At 57.6% G+C, this 15032-nt stretch overlaps 1 long non-coding RNA gene across 1 annotated transcript; it reads right to left on the reverse strand.

The window, feature by feature from the left end:
- On the reverse strand, positions 1–4747 carry LOC129519729 (uncharacterized). The gene is made up of 3 exons (XR_008666436.1): positions 4580–4747; positions 1548–2756; positions 1–811 (listed from the first exon to the last, which is right to left on the reverse strand). It is a non-coding gene; the product is annotated as an uncharacterized LOC129519729 (long non-coding RNA).
- Between the last annotated feature and the right edge of the window lie 10285 nt (positions 4748–15032).

Raw genomic sequence — 15032 nt, forward strand, 5'->3', positions numbered from 1 at the left:
GCTCTCCCCAAGGGAAGAGGCCCGGAGAGCTACCAAAGCTTTCATGGATGCAAGTCAGGCTCTAGTTACTGGCTGGGAGAGGACTTCAGATCCGCCAGCCTCTTTCGCAAGCCCCCTGAGGTCACGGCACGGCACGAGGGCAGCTCTGGTGAGGGTGACTGGGGGTGGGGAAGGCCCTGCCTATGCGTCAAGCTGGTCCTGGAAGGGAGACAAGCAGGCAGGAAGGAACCAGGAGGCCTTGGACGCACAAGAAAGGAGAAACCGCCGCAGGGTCCAGGAGAACCCCTCGGCCCGGCCAGCCCGGAGGCTCTCTATGCCAACAGCAAATCCTGGGGTGCTGCAGCCCGCAAACCCTGGCCCTCACTTTCTTCCTCAGAGAGGAAAAAAAAAAAGGTAAGGAAGTGGGTAGCTCTCAGAGGACTGTTATAATTTCAAAGCAAGAAGGAGTTGTTTTTGATGTCCGCCCAGAGATACAGCAGGTCCCAGGGGGCTACGCTTGTGGTTCCAGTAAAAGGAGCGATGTTGACATGGAATTCTTGGATTGGCCTCATTTCACGAAAAACAAGCTGCCAAACCAAATGGGAAATGGAGTTCAGCAGAGAAGTATGTGCTGACTCCCCCGTGCCCCCTCCACCCTGAGTCGGCTGCCAGCGACCATCGCACACGACTTAGTTCTCCGACCAGAGATCCAGCATCGGGGACTCTTGCTGGCAGGTCCCCCGGTGCGCAGGACGCACAGTTCGCTCCTGACGGGCTATTCCTCAGCAGGGGCAGCCTGTGCCCACGGCCGTCACTTCTCCCACTTCCTGTTCTTTAATGGAAAAGAGAAAATGCTGGGCAGAGAGATGATTGGAACCAGATGAACTCCCCTAAGGTGCCCCAGGAGCCGGATGTATGTGAAGAAGTGCAGACTTGTAGCTCCCACTTGCCGGGTCCCAGGCGGGATACCTGCCGCTCCCCGGGTCTGCTTCCGTGCTGGGTCGGGCCAGCTCCCGGCGCGCCAGCCGTGGAGGGGGACGCCCAGGCCAGGCCTACCTCGCCCATCCGCCAGCTCCGGGAGCTCGGACAACTGGCTTAAGCTCTTTACGCTTGGGCTCCCTCAGCTGTCGAATGCACATGAAAGACCTATATTGTAGGGTTCCTCTGAGGATTAGATAAAAGCATTCACATAAAATGCTAAGGCATCATGCTCGTACACAACCACTCAATAAACTACAGTGGCTCTTTTTTTTATCACCATATAGGTCAGTCAATGTAGCTAGTTAAGATTCTTTATTTATTTTTTTAAGATTTTATTTATTTATTCACGAGAGACACAGAGGGAGAAGCAGGCTCCTCGCGGGGAGTCAGATGCGGGACTCGATCCCGGGACCCGGGACCACGACCTGAGCCAAAGGCAGACGCCCCTAGTTAAGATTCTTTTTTTTTTTTTTTTGTTAAGATTCTTTTGAATATAAAAAGTAAGATGAGGACTAAAAGCTGGCTCGAAAAAAAGATAGTGGTGCTACAGGAGAGTAGGAGGTGCAAATTCTAGGGATACAAATTACCTTGTGAAACATGGGGCAGGAGGCAGAGTTGAGGCTTGTGGGTTGGAATCAGGGATTGCAAATGGGGAACTAAGACTTCGTACTCTATCCCAGTGGGTCTCTCAGACCAGTGTCGGCCGATAGAATTAGCTATGACCATGGGAATGGTCTAGATCTCTGCAGGGCCGCTGAGGGAGTAAATTTTAAATTACTGATGCTATTTATATAAAACAACCTAAACAAATCCAAAGAATCAATCAAAATTATTATGTGAATAGAATAGAAAAGCCCCATATGGCTGCCAAGTTGGACAGCATCGTTCTAGACACAGCTTCGCTCTCTTGCACACACGTGTGCACCCTCTCCACCCGCTTCCTCTCCACCCTCGACGCCTAGTCAACCAGGCGTCAACTACCTCCCAGCCCAGGGCCCACTTTCGACTGTTGTGCCTCTGTTTGGCGGTTCCAAATCCTAAGGGAGTCATCTGGTTGACTTCACTTACCTCTTCATGCCATGCTGCAATTAAAGGCCCCTCTAGAAAGCCCTTTGGGGCCAGGGTTCCCCACTGACCACGGGGTTGCGGGACCTTATACTCTCTCCACGAGGGCCGGGGTGGGGGGATTCCCCGGGAGGGCGGTGTGGGGCAGGTGGCTCTGGAGCCTGTGCCTTTTGTCTGAGGGTGGCCGTGATCCAGCGGTTGGCGTCCATGCCTCCGCCCGGCCCAGGAACTGGATGGCTAGGACAGGAAGAATGACGGTACCTTTCCCGGGCTTCTGAGGTGATTCAGGGCCTGTTTGTGAGGAAGGCCCAAAGGTCTCGCATTAGCTAGTGGATCTGGGAGGAAGCAGATAAAGAAGGAGCAGCCTCTGCCCGGTGCCCGCTGAGCCACACCCAAGCCTGGGGTGCTCTTCTACGCTGGGTGGTGACGAATGACTGAAGACTTGAAAACACCAGGTTTGAAAAAGAATGTTTTGTTTTTCCTCCAGATTCCTGGAGGCACCAGGAGGCAGATTGGCATTGGCCAGAGAACAATGGGCAACTTGGGGACTCTGTGTCATTGTCAGCCCCTGGCTTCTCCCCGTTGATTGAGCTTGACAAGCCTTCGCCGTCAAGCCTCTGGCCAGGCCTGTCCCGCAGCTGCCAGTGTCTGGCCTTTGTGCTCCGGGCCAGTTAATTGCTTTGCAGGAGTCTGAACGCAGGGCGCAGGGCGTCAGTGGGCTGTTGAACTTCCTAAATCAAACATCAGACCTTATTAAAGGGACAGTGACAAGCCACAAACTGTGTGATAATAGGATCCTCAGCGAAAACTGGGGGCGACAGCGCCCACCGCCTCCGGGCTGCCCCGAGGAAGACACTGCGACAAGGTGCCGGCAGCACAGACCTGAGCGGACATGAGGGGGCCGCGGGGGCTCTCCCTGCCCCTCCTGCCTGCCCCCTGGCCCAGTCCGCTGCCCGCGCAGCACCCAGAGGAGCACCAAGGCTACTCTGCTGCTAACTCCTTCTGAGGACCCTCGGTTGCACTAAGAAAACCCCCCAGCTCTGACCCCTGAGACCCGGCTCGGGGCCCCCCACCTCTGTGGCCCTCCCCCTGCTCACTCAACCTGGCCACACAGGCCTCTCGCTGCACTTCCACCTGAAACCCAGTCTCACCGTAGGACGTCTACACTGACAGGTCCCTGCCCTTCTGGAATGTTCTTCTCCTAGATCGGTTTTGCACGGCTGGCTCTTATTCTCAACGTACCCTCAGGTCTTTCCTGATCATCCAATTTAAAGTATTTGCTCGGTCACACGACTCACCTGGTGGGTTTTTTTTTATTTATTTTTTTTTTTTTTTTTTTTTTATCGTAGCATTTACCCTTCGCTGCCAGACATTCGTCCAGCTGTGCGTTGACTTTCGTTCTTGCTCAGTTAAATTAGCCTCTTCAGTGTAGGAGGTCATTCAGGTGAGACTTTGCCTTATTTGTCTTAAAGGTTTGCAACTTCCAGGACTGCACAAAGCACAGCTCAGTTCTCGGTTATTGTTTGGTGATCAATGATTAACTTAGGATTGACTGGTACAGGTTGGCAGGTTTGCAAAGATCCAGGGTTTTATGTTGTGTTTAATTGTATGATCTTGGTGTTAATTTAATTTTTTAGCAAAACTAAAGGACTAACCCTCTAACGTCCCTGACTGTGGGTTTTGGATCTTTCTGGGCTCCCTTTCCTCTGCTATAGACAATGACTCCCCTTTCACTAAACTAATGTGGCTCTTCCGAAGTGTACCTAGGTTCACTTTTTAAAAATGCTTTGAAAATAAATAATAAATAAATAAATAAATAAATAAATAAACAAACAACAACAAGCTTTGAAAAGACTCATTCTGGATTGAGTACAAATCCAGACGTAGCCCCAGATATTCTCTTGAACCTGAGCATCTAGATGTCTTGCAGTTTCCTCCAACTGAGCGTATCTGAACTGAGATCGGCAACTTGCATGCTCTTCCTCCAAGTCACTCTGCCTCTTTTGTTCTCTGCCTCCCAGAGCAGCTCAGTCCTCCTTCCAGGGTAACAGCCAGAAATCTGGGCCTGATCCTCAGCGCCCACCTCTCCCTCTACCTTCCTGCTGAATGAGTGGATTCCAGCCCCGGCTTTCTGAACCTGTCCAAATCCATCTCCTTGTCTCCATCCCCAACCCTTACCACAGTCTAGGCCCTTTGATGCCTCGATTCGGTTATTGAAACAGCCTCCTTCTTGGCCTCCTTGACTCCGTTCTTTCTGCCGCCGCCAGTCCACTCTCCATTCCACAAACATTATCAGTTAAAGAGCAAGTCCTAGCATCTTCCCCTCAGTGGCTTTCCACTGTTCCAGAATGAAAGTCAAAACCCCTTTGTGCGATCTCCAAGGCCTTGATATTGCTTATCTCACCAGGCCCACTTCTTGCAACTTCCCTCCGTCCTCCATCCCCAACCTCTTCCTGTTCCCCAAACTCTATGTGTCTCTCCTCTTCGGTGCTGGTGTCCACGTCGTCCTCTCTGCCCAGAACATTCTTACCCCTTTCCTTGCCTGAATGAATACCTGTCGGTTCCTTCGATCTTGTATATGCGTCAGGACTGCAGGTGCCCAGGTCTTAGACGGGTGCTCCTGCTTCGCACACCGGAAATGGTCGCTACTACTCTGCTGCTAACAGCAATGAAATTAGGAAGAGGATTAGAATATGAGACACGGCCTGGGGCTCAAACAGGATCAAAGTATATGGCTTTCTCAGGTCCAGGATCCGTCTACTTTGTTGTTTCTCCATCCTGAGGGACTGCCCTCGCTGGCGCGGTTCCAGATGGCTCACGGCCGCGTCTGACATCCCAGCCATGCAGTGAGTAGGGCGGTTGCCGTGGACTGAATATGTGTGTCCCCCTCCCCAAATTCATATGCTGAAATCCTAATCTGCACTATGATGGTATTTAAAGATGGGATTTGGGGAGGTAATTAGCCCTGAGAGCAGAGCCCTCATGAAGGGATTAGTGCCCTCTCAAGAAGAAACACAGGAAAAAAAAAAAAAGAAGAAGAAACACAGGAGTGCCGTCCCGTCCCTCCCTCCCCCTCCTTCTCCCTCCCCTTCCCCCTCCCTCTCCCTCCCTCCCCGCACTATGTAAGGACACAGTGAGGAGAGAGCCAGCAGTCTGTAATCAGAAGATGGCCTTCACCGAGAGCCCAGCCACGCTGGCACCTTGGTCTCGTGCTTGTAGCCTCCAGAACCGTGAGACATAAGGATTTGTTGCCTACCCCACCCGGCCCATAGTATTCTCTTTCCGCAGCCAGAGCTAAGTCGGGGCCAGAAGAAGTTGAGGGAGCAGGAGGGCGTCACCTGGGGGTAATGACATAATTACAGCCCAGAAGAGGAGAACCGACTGCACCACCTGCCAGTATTTACGGAGCACTGAGCTAAGCCAATGCCTTCCCTCATTTGACTCTCCCCACCACCTTGTGGGGGCAAATGCTTATTTATTATCCTCCTTCTCATTTTTAAGCAAAGGATGTTTTATCAACAAGCCAACTTTGCAAATCTGTGAAATATAATGAAGAGCCAGTGAGCCCGGCACACCATGTGATGGCAGCTCCTTCTCAGAAAAGTTTTCATGTGACGTGCACATGACTCTTCTATTTGTTAACAAACACGGCAAGGAATTCCGGCACTTTCTGTTCTTGTGTAGCTATTATTTTAAACTTAGTTTTATGATCGTCCAAGTCATATGTGCATGTAGTTAAACAGTCAAAAGATGCTTTGATACAAGAGGGGGGCCTGCCTCGGTGCTCCCCACTCTTTCCCCAAACTATGCCGTGCAGCTTCCCGTGGCCCAGAGACAAACGCTTTCGGCGCTTGCCCCCCTTGATCCGGCGTCTCTCACTGACCGGCGGGTACTGCCATCGGTGCTTTGTCGGTTTGACGCCTTCTCCCTTGACTTTCTACCCTGAGAAGATGAGGATTTAGCTGTGACATCTGGCCACTGCCCCGTGTGCAACCTACGCACATATTTTCTCTCCCTATCCTCCTTGCCCTCAGTATAGATCTCACCCACTTCCTTTTAGCCAGGTCAGTATTTTCAAAGCTGTGTCATCAAGAACACTCCGCGTTTTACTTTTCCTGCACGATTTTTTATTTCCCCTGAAGTCATTTTCTCTTATTTAGGATTGCTGAATTTTCGGTGTATTTCTGACTTAGCCTCAAACCTGTCCACGGTGGCAGAAACCTCTTCCAAATGTTTTCAAACACAGCTGGCGTCCTATCAAGTTCATCTTTTTGAAGCAATCTCCCCGGGGGACTTCTGATCGGCTCTGATCTGGACAGGGGCCCCCAGGCCTGGGGGACAGCTGTCATCCCAAGATCCCCCCCACCCGCCTGGGCCTTCCTTGCACCCCTCTTAGGCTGAAACTCCTTGTCTGTGGGCCTCATGCTCTCCTCTTTCCTGTATTATTCTTTTAGCCGGGAGTGTGGGCAAGAGGCCATGGGAGGTTTGTGTTTGTTTTGACCATATGTGCGACATGTTTCACGTGCCATCCTTAATAGGAATTCTTAGCCTCATGTCAGAGATGAAGCAATTGAAGTTTAGGAATATTAAGCAACAAGGGGCTTGTTCCGTGGCTGTAGGAGGGTCTTTCCCCAGTGGCAGCACGTGCCACGCTCGCTTTCTGACCTGTTTTCCCTCGTGAGCTGCAAGCCCCCTGGGGGCTGGGGACTCTCCCCTGCTCTGTCCTGCCCCTCCAGTGGCAGGGGCATCCTAGGTGCTCAACGATTGTTTCTTAAGTGAATTTGTTGGGTCTGACTTGGGGAAAATTATTTATTACATCCCTGCAATATGCATTTTGTTTCTAACATCCCAAACCGCAACTCTCTGCACCCGCGGTCGTTATTCCCCACCCCTGCCCTGGTGTGCCGATGGCCATCCAGGGGAGAGCTAAGGGTCTTGCCTGCACCTGAAAGAGCTCAAAATAAATTCTCGGCACAGGTCTCGCTCGTGCTTTGCTCCTGAATCACAGAACAGTCTTCCACACTTCATTTGTGTGAGATGTAATAGCAGAATCACAAAATATTTTTTCCCTGAAAGAACAACTCACTCGACTGAAGGCAAATGCTATATTTATGGTATTTCTTTCCTGTTTTTAGGATAGCCCATGGAAACTGGATCGAACAAAGGAATTATTTTTATGAGGATAAATCTGTGTGTATCGGGTGGTGTTTGCTCGCTGCCCATTAAGTCTGAACGTTGCAGCTTGGAAGAAAACAACACTCTCTGATTAACAAAAACAACCCGAAACAGTTCCCTTCAGCCTGCCGCCTCTGTATTATGCTAAACCCTAATGTAGCAAACACGCCCCGGTGCCCGGTGCCCTCCCAGAACCCAAACCTCCCACTGCTAAAAATAGCCCCCGGGCTTTCCCTGCGGCTCGAAAACAGGAACAGCATAACTTGTTTGCCTCATTATGTGTTCTGCACAGGGATCCAGTCCCTCTAACATCCTGGCCCTCACACAACAGGGGCAAATCCTAATCTGCTGATTACGAGTCCAACAGGTCCAACAATAGGAAGTGAATTCCACACCACCTCGGCTGGCCTCGGCCCTTAAACAATGCCCGGCTCAGCCCGATTCCCAGGTGGGGTAAGGACCACAACTGCCACCTGCAGAGGGCCCCCCTCAGTGTGTGCAAGGCCCTGTGGGTGCAGAAATAGGCGCTGTGTGTGTGTACTAACCCTTCAACCCTTAGCCTCCTTGAGGGGAAGTCCCATGATTAACCCCATTTCATAGATGAAGGAACTTGCCTGCTCACCCCCGACGGCATGGGTGGCGTCCACGCCCAGCTGGGCTTGACTAATGAGCATCACGCAGCGTGACCTCACCTGTGCTTCCACCGGCTGAGGCAGCTCGGACGTGGAGGGGGCTGAGGGAGGTCTTGTCTATGCAGCCAAAGTCTGATGGCGGTTGGCCCAGGAAGCTGAGGGCGGGACTACCCCCTCTCAGTCTGGAGGGCCTGTCAGGGTCGTCTGTCCTTGAGGATCTTTCCTTCTGCAGCGTATCTGACTCAGTCCCGCCCAACTCCGTGGGAAATCCAGGCTTTGGAGTTGGCCAGGCCTGTCCCCCAAGGGAGGAATGAAGGCCAAGGCCCATCCCAGAGGCCGGGCTAGGGGAACGTCCGCTGCCTGGGCCAGTGGCTGAGAAGGTGCATCTCGCCGTGGCCCCTGGCACCGTGCAGCTGCCGCGTGCCACCTGGCACCTTGTCGCAGCAGGTGAGGGGACCCGAGGCTGCAGGCAGGCTGTCCGGCCAGCAACAGGGCCCTACCACGCGGAGGGAGCAGGGCTGGAGGGCGTCCCCAAGCCAGCAGCAGTGTCTGGGTGAGGTCTGCAGCTCCCAGCAGCCTGGCCTGTGTGCGACAGCCGTGCGCTCTTGTCCCGGGCCGGCAGCCTCCTGTGGCCACGGAAGACGGGGGGCACGAGGCCCGCAGTCGCTCCCGTGCGGGTGAGAGGCCCGTGGGGCAGGCCCTGAGCATCCCACGGGCCGACCTCTCTGAGCCCCCGGCCCCCGCAGACAGGCCGAGCAGGCGGTCCTGCCCCGACAGGGAGGCCGGGTCCACAGCTGCCCGGGCACCGTGCCACCCGCCTCCGAGCACAGGCCGGTGGGGCCGCTGGGCCGCAGCTATGCTGCCCGGGCGCTGCTCGGTCTCTGCGCGAGGAGCTGTGACATCGCTCATGCCGGTTAACGAGCGCCTGGCATAGATCCCCTCATTTCAGGGCCTAAGCCGTCTCTGGGCTGCGGACACTGAATTAGAGTCGGATAAATCTACTCCCCTGATGGCAGAGAGTAAACTTGACGTACAAACATGCATCTGGTCCTCATGGGAACATTCTTTTTTTTTTTTTTTAGATTTTATTTATTTATTCATGAGAGAGAGAGAGAGAGAGAGGCAGAGACACAGGCAGAGGGAGGAGCAGGCTCCATGCAGGGAGCCCCATGAGGGACTCGATCCCAGGACCCCGAGGTCATGCCCTGAGCCCAAGGCAGGTGCTAAACCGCTGAGCCCCCCGGGCTGCCCCACAGGAACATAGTTCTAAGCCAATTGTGGGACATGCAGAATGATGCTGAGAGGCTCCTGGTCGACCCTGTTGTTCCTCGTCCACTTGTGATCATCCTGGAGGGCCTGGTGCACGCCAGGAGCCGTCACGGGCAGCGCGGGGGGGAGGACAGGGAGCCCCCGACCCCGTGGAGCTTACGGTGCAGTGGGAGAGGCTCGGGGCCGACAGGTACCATGTAAATACCTTAATGTCCGGTGGCGACAGCTCCTACGGAGGGAGGTACAGCCACGTGGGGACAGCGCTGCCCCGTGGACACGTCAGGAGAATCGTCCAGCTTCCCAGGAGCCACGTTTAGAAGAGGAAAGAAAACGGGTGAAACTAATTTTAATGAAACGTTATATCTAAATGAATACACATCCAGAATGTTACTGCAGTAAATATAAAATCCATCAATGAGATATTTTAGATTCTGGTTTTGAATCCCGCTTGTATCTTATGCTGCCTCCGGAGCGGACCAACCGCATCTCCATGCCGCTCGGGAACAGGGCACAGGGGCCGCTATCGTGGGCAGCACGGGACTCGGGAAGGACAGAGGCCGCATCCTAGGTGGGGCGGCCAGAGACCACGTCTCTCCTAAGGAGGCGAGACCCTGGTGCAGGTCCGCATGGAGCGAAGGAGCGAGAATATGGTTACCAGGAGAAGAGAAAATACCAAGAGCCAAGGGAAGGGCGTCTGGGAGGCAGATCCGCGCTGCCCGTGGTCGCTCGCCCCGTCGACCACTGTCGGGTTCTGAGGCCGCGTGGCCGCGGGTCAGGCCCAGCTTCTCCCGCTCACCGGTCTGGGCAGGTGCCCCCCGAGCGCCAGTCCTGCGCCCACCTCAGTCTCCCACACTCACCCCGCGAGGCCCTGGGGGTCAGCACCCGACCTCCCGGGTTCCGCTCAGGGACGCTGGTGCCCTTGCCGGCGGGCGGCAGGCCTGGCTTTTCTGGCTGGGCGAGCCCTGGAAGATGCCGGCAGCTGGTCGCAAACTGGCACCAGGGTCTGCAGAGACCGAACACCGGGGCGCACCCATCAGGCTGGCTCCGGCCCCACCCTGCCCCTGGGGCTAGTTCCGGGCACTCCCTGGGCCTGCGCGTCGCCGCTGCTGAGCTGTGTCTGCTTTGAAGTCGGAAATTGCACCCCAAGTCCTCCCTACTTTAAAAAAATCCCAACAACTACCACCAACAACGCACCTCTCTGTGTGGCCTGCCACGCGGGATTCGGGTGGTGCAGTGCTTGTCACGTCCCTAGGGCTGAAGGTGCAGAACCTTCCGGATGCTGCAAAGTCAGGGAGGTCCTAAGGCAGCTGGGCCGTTAACCCCTCAATTCCCTACAGTTCAGGTGCCAGACTTCACCTCATTTGACCCTCACGTCCTCGCAGGGGATTCGTTTTGCTTTATTGTTAAGTCTAAAAACTGTGGCCACATACATAACACACGCACTTGGCCACCTTCCGGCCCACGGTTCGGTCGTCTTAGGTCCGTGTGGTCGTGCGTGTCCAGACGCTCTTCCTGCGGCCAAACTGGAAGTGTGCCCGCTGAGGGAGAGCTCGGCCCTCGGCCCCCCGCCCACGGCCTGGCGGCCCTCCTGCTGCCCAGCGTCACCCCTGCAGGCCCCGTCCGCTGGCGGCCGCCCGGTGTCATCCGTGGGGGAGCGCGCGTCCTTCCACTGTGGGGCTGGGTGACGTCCCGTTGCTTGTCTGCACCAGACGCCGCTGAGCTGCCCCCTCGGCCAGCCGCCCGGGCTGCTTCCACCCTCTGTGCGCACCTTCGCCGAGGCTCTGCTTCCACGCTCTGGGCGCACACCCGGCGGGGGGCTCGCTGGGCGCTGTGGCACTTCTTCCGCTTTCAGTTTTTTGGCGGAACTGCCGAAGTCTCCTGCACAGTTGGCGGCACCGTCCTCCGTTCCCGCGGGCGGCGCACAAGGGTTCCAGCTTCTCCACGGCCTTGCCAACACTTGGTATTTTCTTTTTTAGAGACAGTAGCCACACTCACTAATGGGTGCGACGTGGGACCTCACTGTGGTTTTCATCCCCCGGTTTGCTTCCTTGCGATCGCCATCCTGCAGCAGAGAGGGCTGAGGCTTAGGGCGTGAGGTGGCACCTTGCCCGGGCCCCGCAGCCCTCCCGCGGTAAGGCCCACCCGCACCACGTCCCGTTCCCGCGCGGCTGCAGCCCACGACCTGGAATGCGGCCCTGGGCGCCCAGGCAGTCACCCGTCCAGCCAGCCCGCCGCCCCGGCCCCCCGGAGGTGTCCCCCTGCTGTGCCTCGCCTTCCCCACGTGCACCAGAAGTGCTCACTGAGAATGCCACTTCCTGGGCGGCTGCGGGGCGACGCGGGGGGCGGCCACCAGCCCGTGCGGGGAAGGCAGCGCCGGGCCTGCAGACCCAGCCAGGCGGGCATGGGGCACTGCCCAGTGTGGGGAGGGGGGCGCACCACTAACTATTCACACGAACCTGTGCCCGAGGGCAGCGTAGTAAGTGCGCCCAGGAGGAGGCCAGCGGGAACCGGTGCTCCAGTCTCTTCCCCCGTTTCCACTCGCAGCCGCCTGCACTTACATAACAGGTGGAACAGCCCCACACGGCTGAAGGAGGGAGGTCAAAGGACCTGGTCTAGCATTTAAAATTCTCGGCGAGGGCAGCCGGGGTGGCCCAGTGGTTTAGCGCCGCCTTTGGCCCAGGGCTCCGATGCACCCAGAAGAGAACCATCTCCAGCGGGTTTGGACTAGAAGATGCCCCGTGGCGGGGCTGCCTGTCGCCGGGGATCGGGGGGCAGCAGAGACCCGGGGTTCTCACCATCCTGCTTCACAGCAGAGAAACCAGAACACGGCACCGTCCAGGCGGCCAACGGCCACCGAGTGTCTGGGCTGCAGGGACGAAGCGCCACGGATGGCGTTTCCGAAACCACAGACATTCGCTCTCTCCCCAGCCTGCGGGCTCCAAGCCCAAGACCAAGGTGTTGGTGAGGCGTGGTTCCCCCGGAGCCCGTCTCCCTGGCTCACACTCGGGACCTGCTCGCGAGTCCTCACGTGCTCTGCCCCTGGGTGCACGTCCCCGATGTGTCTCTTGTGCCCCAGGCGCCCCCTTGTAAGCAGACCCATCGTAGTGGGTTAGGGCCTAACCCGGATGGCCACGTGCGAGCTTAATCGCCTCCGGAAGCACCTTCTCCCCAAATACAGTCATGTCCGAGGTACCGGAGGTCGGGGCCTCACGTGTCAATATTGGGGTGACACCATTTGGCTTAACTGTACTTTAAAAAATTCCCCGTGTACCCACTTGCCCTCTGTAAGTAGCATCACTTCCTGTCCAGCTCTGGAAGCCGCAGACCTGGGTTCAATCCCTGCTTCAGCGTCTCCTAGTGGTGGGGCTTGAAGCAGGCTGTTAACACCTGGGCCTCAGTGTCCCCATCTGTAAAATGGAAATAGCCAGGGCATCAACCTCGGAAAGCATTTCAGGGATTCAATGAGATCGTACAATACGCACCACGGTGATCCGCACCTAAGGGCGCTCCACAGGAAAAGCGACCCCGTCCACCCTTCCCCGATGTCGCCGTCCTCACTGGCGTCTCCACACTGAAGCCACTTCCTTCAGGAAGCCCCCCCCGATGTTCCACGCTTGGGCTTAACGACCTCTCTCATACCTTCCCCATCGTACACCCCACGCCCGGGGCGGCGAAGGTGACTGACGTCCTCCGCAGGGGGTCGAGACGTGGGTCCTCACGGCGGATTGTTGGAGGTCGGCATGTGGGTCCTGACCAGCCGCTGGGAAACATCATAGAGAAGGAAGGGAGGGCTGGGGTGTGCGGGGGGGGGGGGCGGGTGCTGCAGAGCAGGAAGGTCCCCCCCTCCCCGGGCACCACCGACATCCCCTGGTAAGTCTGTCGGGTGGGGGCTGCCGTGTGATGGGAGCGGCCAGCAGCCCCCCGGGCCCCTGCCCCCAGACGCCACCACGCTCAGGTGCCATGACCCACAGTGTCTGCAGCCACCGCCTGCTGCCTCCCCGGGCCCCTGCCCCCAGACGCCACCACGCTCAGGTGCCATGACCCACAGTGTCTGCAGCCACCGCCTGCTGCCTCCCCGGGCCCCTGCCCCCAGACGCCACCACGCTCAGGTGCCATGACCCACAGTGTCTGCAGCCACCGCCTGCTGCCTCCCCGGGTGGAGGGGAGGGCGCACGGGGCCATGGCCGCGCTGGAGAACCACAGCCGCACATCTAAGGCCTCCACCGGCGGCTCCGGCCCTGGCATCCCTCAGGAGCCCCCGCAGCGGCCCCCGACCGGAGCGCATCGACACCTGCCCCTCAAGGTTCTGGTGTAAAGAGATAGGACCTCGGGGGAGTAGTCAGGTCAGGGACCCTACTGCGTGAGCGGGGTTAGCGCCCTGGTGAGAGACCCCAGAGCCCCCGGCTCTTTCCCCCTGTGCAGGTGGGACAGGAGGCCTGCAACCCCGGGGAGGCCCCTCACCCAACAGCGCCGGCACCTCCACCTCCGACTTCCAGCCTCTATTGTTTGTAAGTCCCCAGGCCGGGCCCCTCCACGATCCCACAGCACTGCAAACCGACTTCTTTTAGCCCATGTCAGTATTCCTGTCCGCGACGGCCTCCTGGGGAGCCCCGTTTACAGGGTGTGTGGCAGCGCCAGGCTCGTAGTTGGCATCTTGAAGTGCTCAGCTACTGAGGGCGTCCACATCGACCCCTCCCCGGGACGGTTCCCCTTGAGCGCTCCAGTGAGTGCCCTGGGGCTGGTGGGCTCCTTCTGCTGCAGTGATGAGGTTGCACGAGCTCCCCGCCTGCTCCGCACGGCCACCGCGGCCTCGGCACACACGGGGTGCACAGGGGGCACCCTGCCTGCTCCGGCCACCGGCTCGGGCTCTACGGAGGCCACGTTACTCGATCCTGACAACAGCCCAGCAGCTGGATGTTCTTACCCCCACTTTGCTAATGAGGACAACAAGGTCAGGTAAGTCACCCGAGGTCACTGGGTGGTAGGGGGCAGAGCTGCCACTTCGCCGCACGGATTGAGTAAGAACTGGTTCCAGGGCGTAAGGAGGTGAGGTATTAACCGGGACAACACAGGCAGCCGGGGGCATGGTGGACGAAGGCCCTGAGCCCGCGTGGGGCCCGCGGGAAGGCGGGAGGCGCACCCACCGACGACACTTCCACCCTCAACTCGGGCTTCTGGGCGGGAAGGGTGTGGGGCTCCAAGCCCTCCTGTGGGGCCCGGAGGTAAGAGAGGAAACTCGGGCAAGAGGTTTTTCCTGAAACTGGTTTAGGATCAAGCACCTTGGGCCGGTGCCACGTGCTCATTTACTTACTCACCGAAACAGGCTGGCAAAGTATGTTTTAAATATTAACCTATTTTTTCCCTTTTCCCGGTGTTTCCCCTTTGAGGCAGTGGACTGCTCTGGATGGGGGCTGGGGGAGGCACCGTGGGGGGGGACGCACAGCTGCAGGCCCCTTCCTGGCTTAGTTTCCAAAGCCAGGCCCTTCAGGCGATGGAGAAGCTTGTGGGGTTTCCCCAAACTGTTGGAGGAAAATACCCTAAAGAGACAGAAATGATGCCTGCAGTGTAGCTGGGTTTAGGGGCGCGGGGGGGGGGGGCAGTCAGAGCAGCAGCAGGACGGGCTCGGAATGAGGGGCTCAGGCCCTGCCTCGGGGCAGAGGAGCTCTAGTGCCTTCGCCAGGAACCCAGGAGGAGACAGGGGCTTCGTGAGGGGCGGCGACAGGCGGACGCCGCAGCCACACGCACAGTCCTGTCCTGCAGGCTGGGCTGGAGCCAGACGAGGACCCACGGCCCAGGGAGGCGCAGCCATGGGGGCTTAGGGCAGGTGAGGCCTGGGGACCCACCGGACCCGGACCGTGGGCCGAGCAAGGGCCGCCCTCCGCGCCCCACCGCCGGCCTGGCAGCCGCTCCATTAACGCTTCCACCTCCTTA

Source organism: Nyctereutes procyonoides, unplaced genomic scaffold (assembly GCF_905146905.1).
Source record: "Nyctereutes procyonoides isolate TBG_1078 unplaced genomic scaffold, NYPRO_anot_genome, whole genome shotgun sequence".
NCBI lineage: Eukaryota > Metazoa > Chordata > Mammalia > Carnivora > Canidae > Nyctereutes > Nyctereutes procyonoides.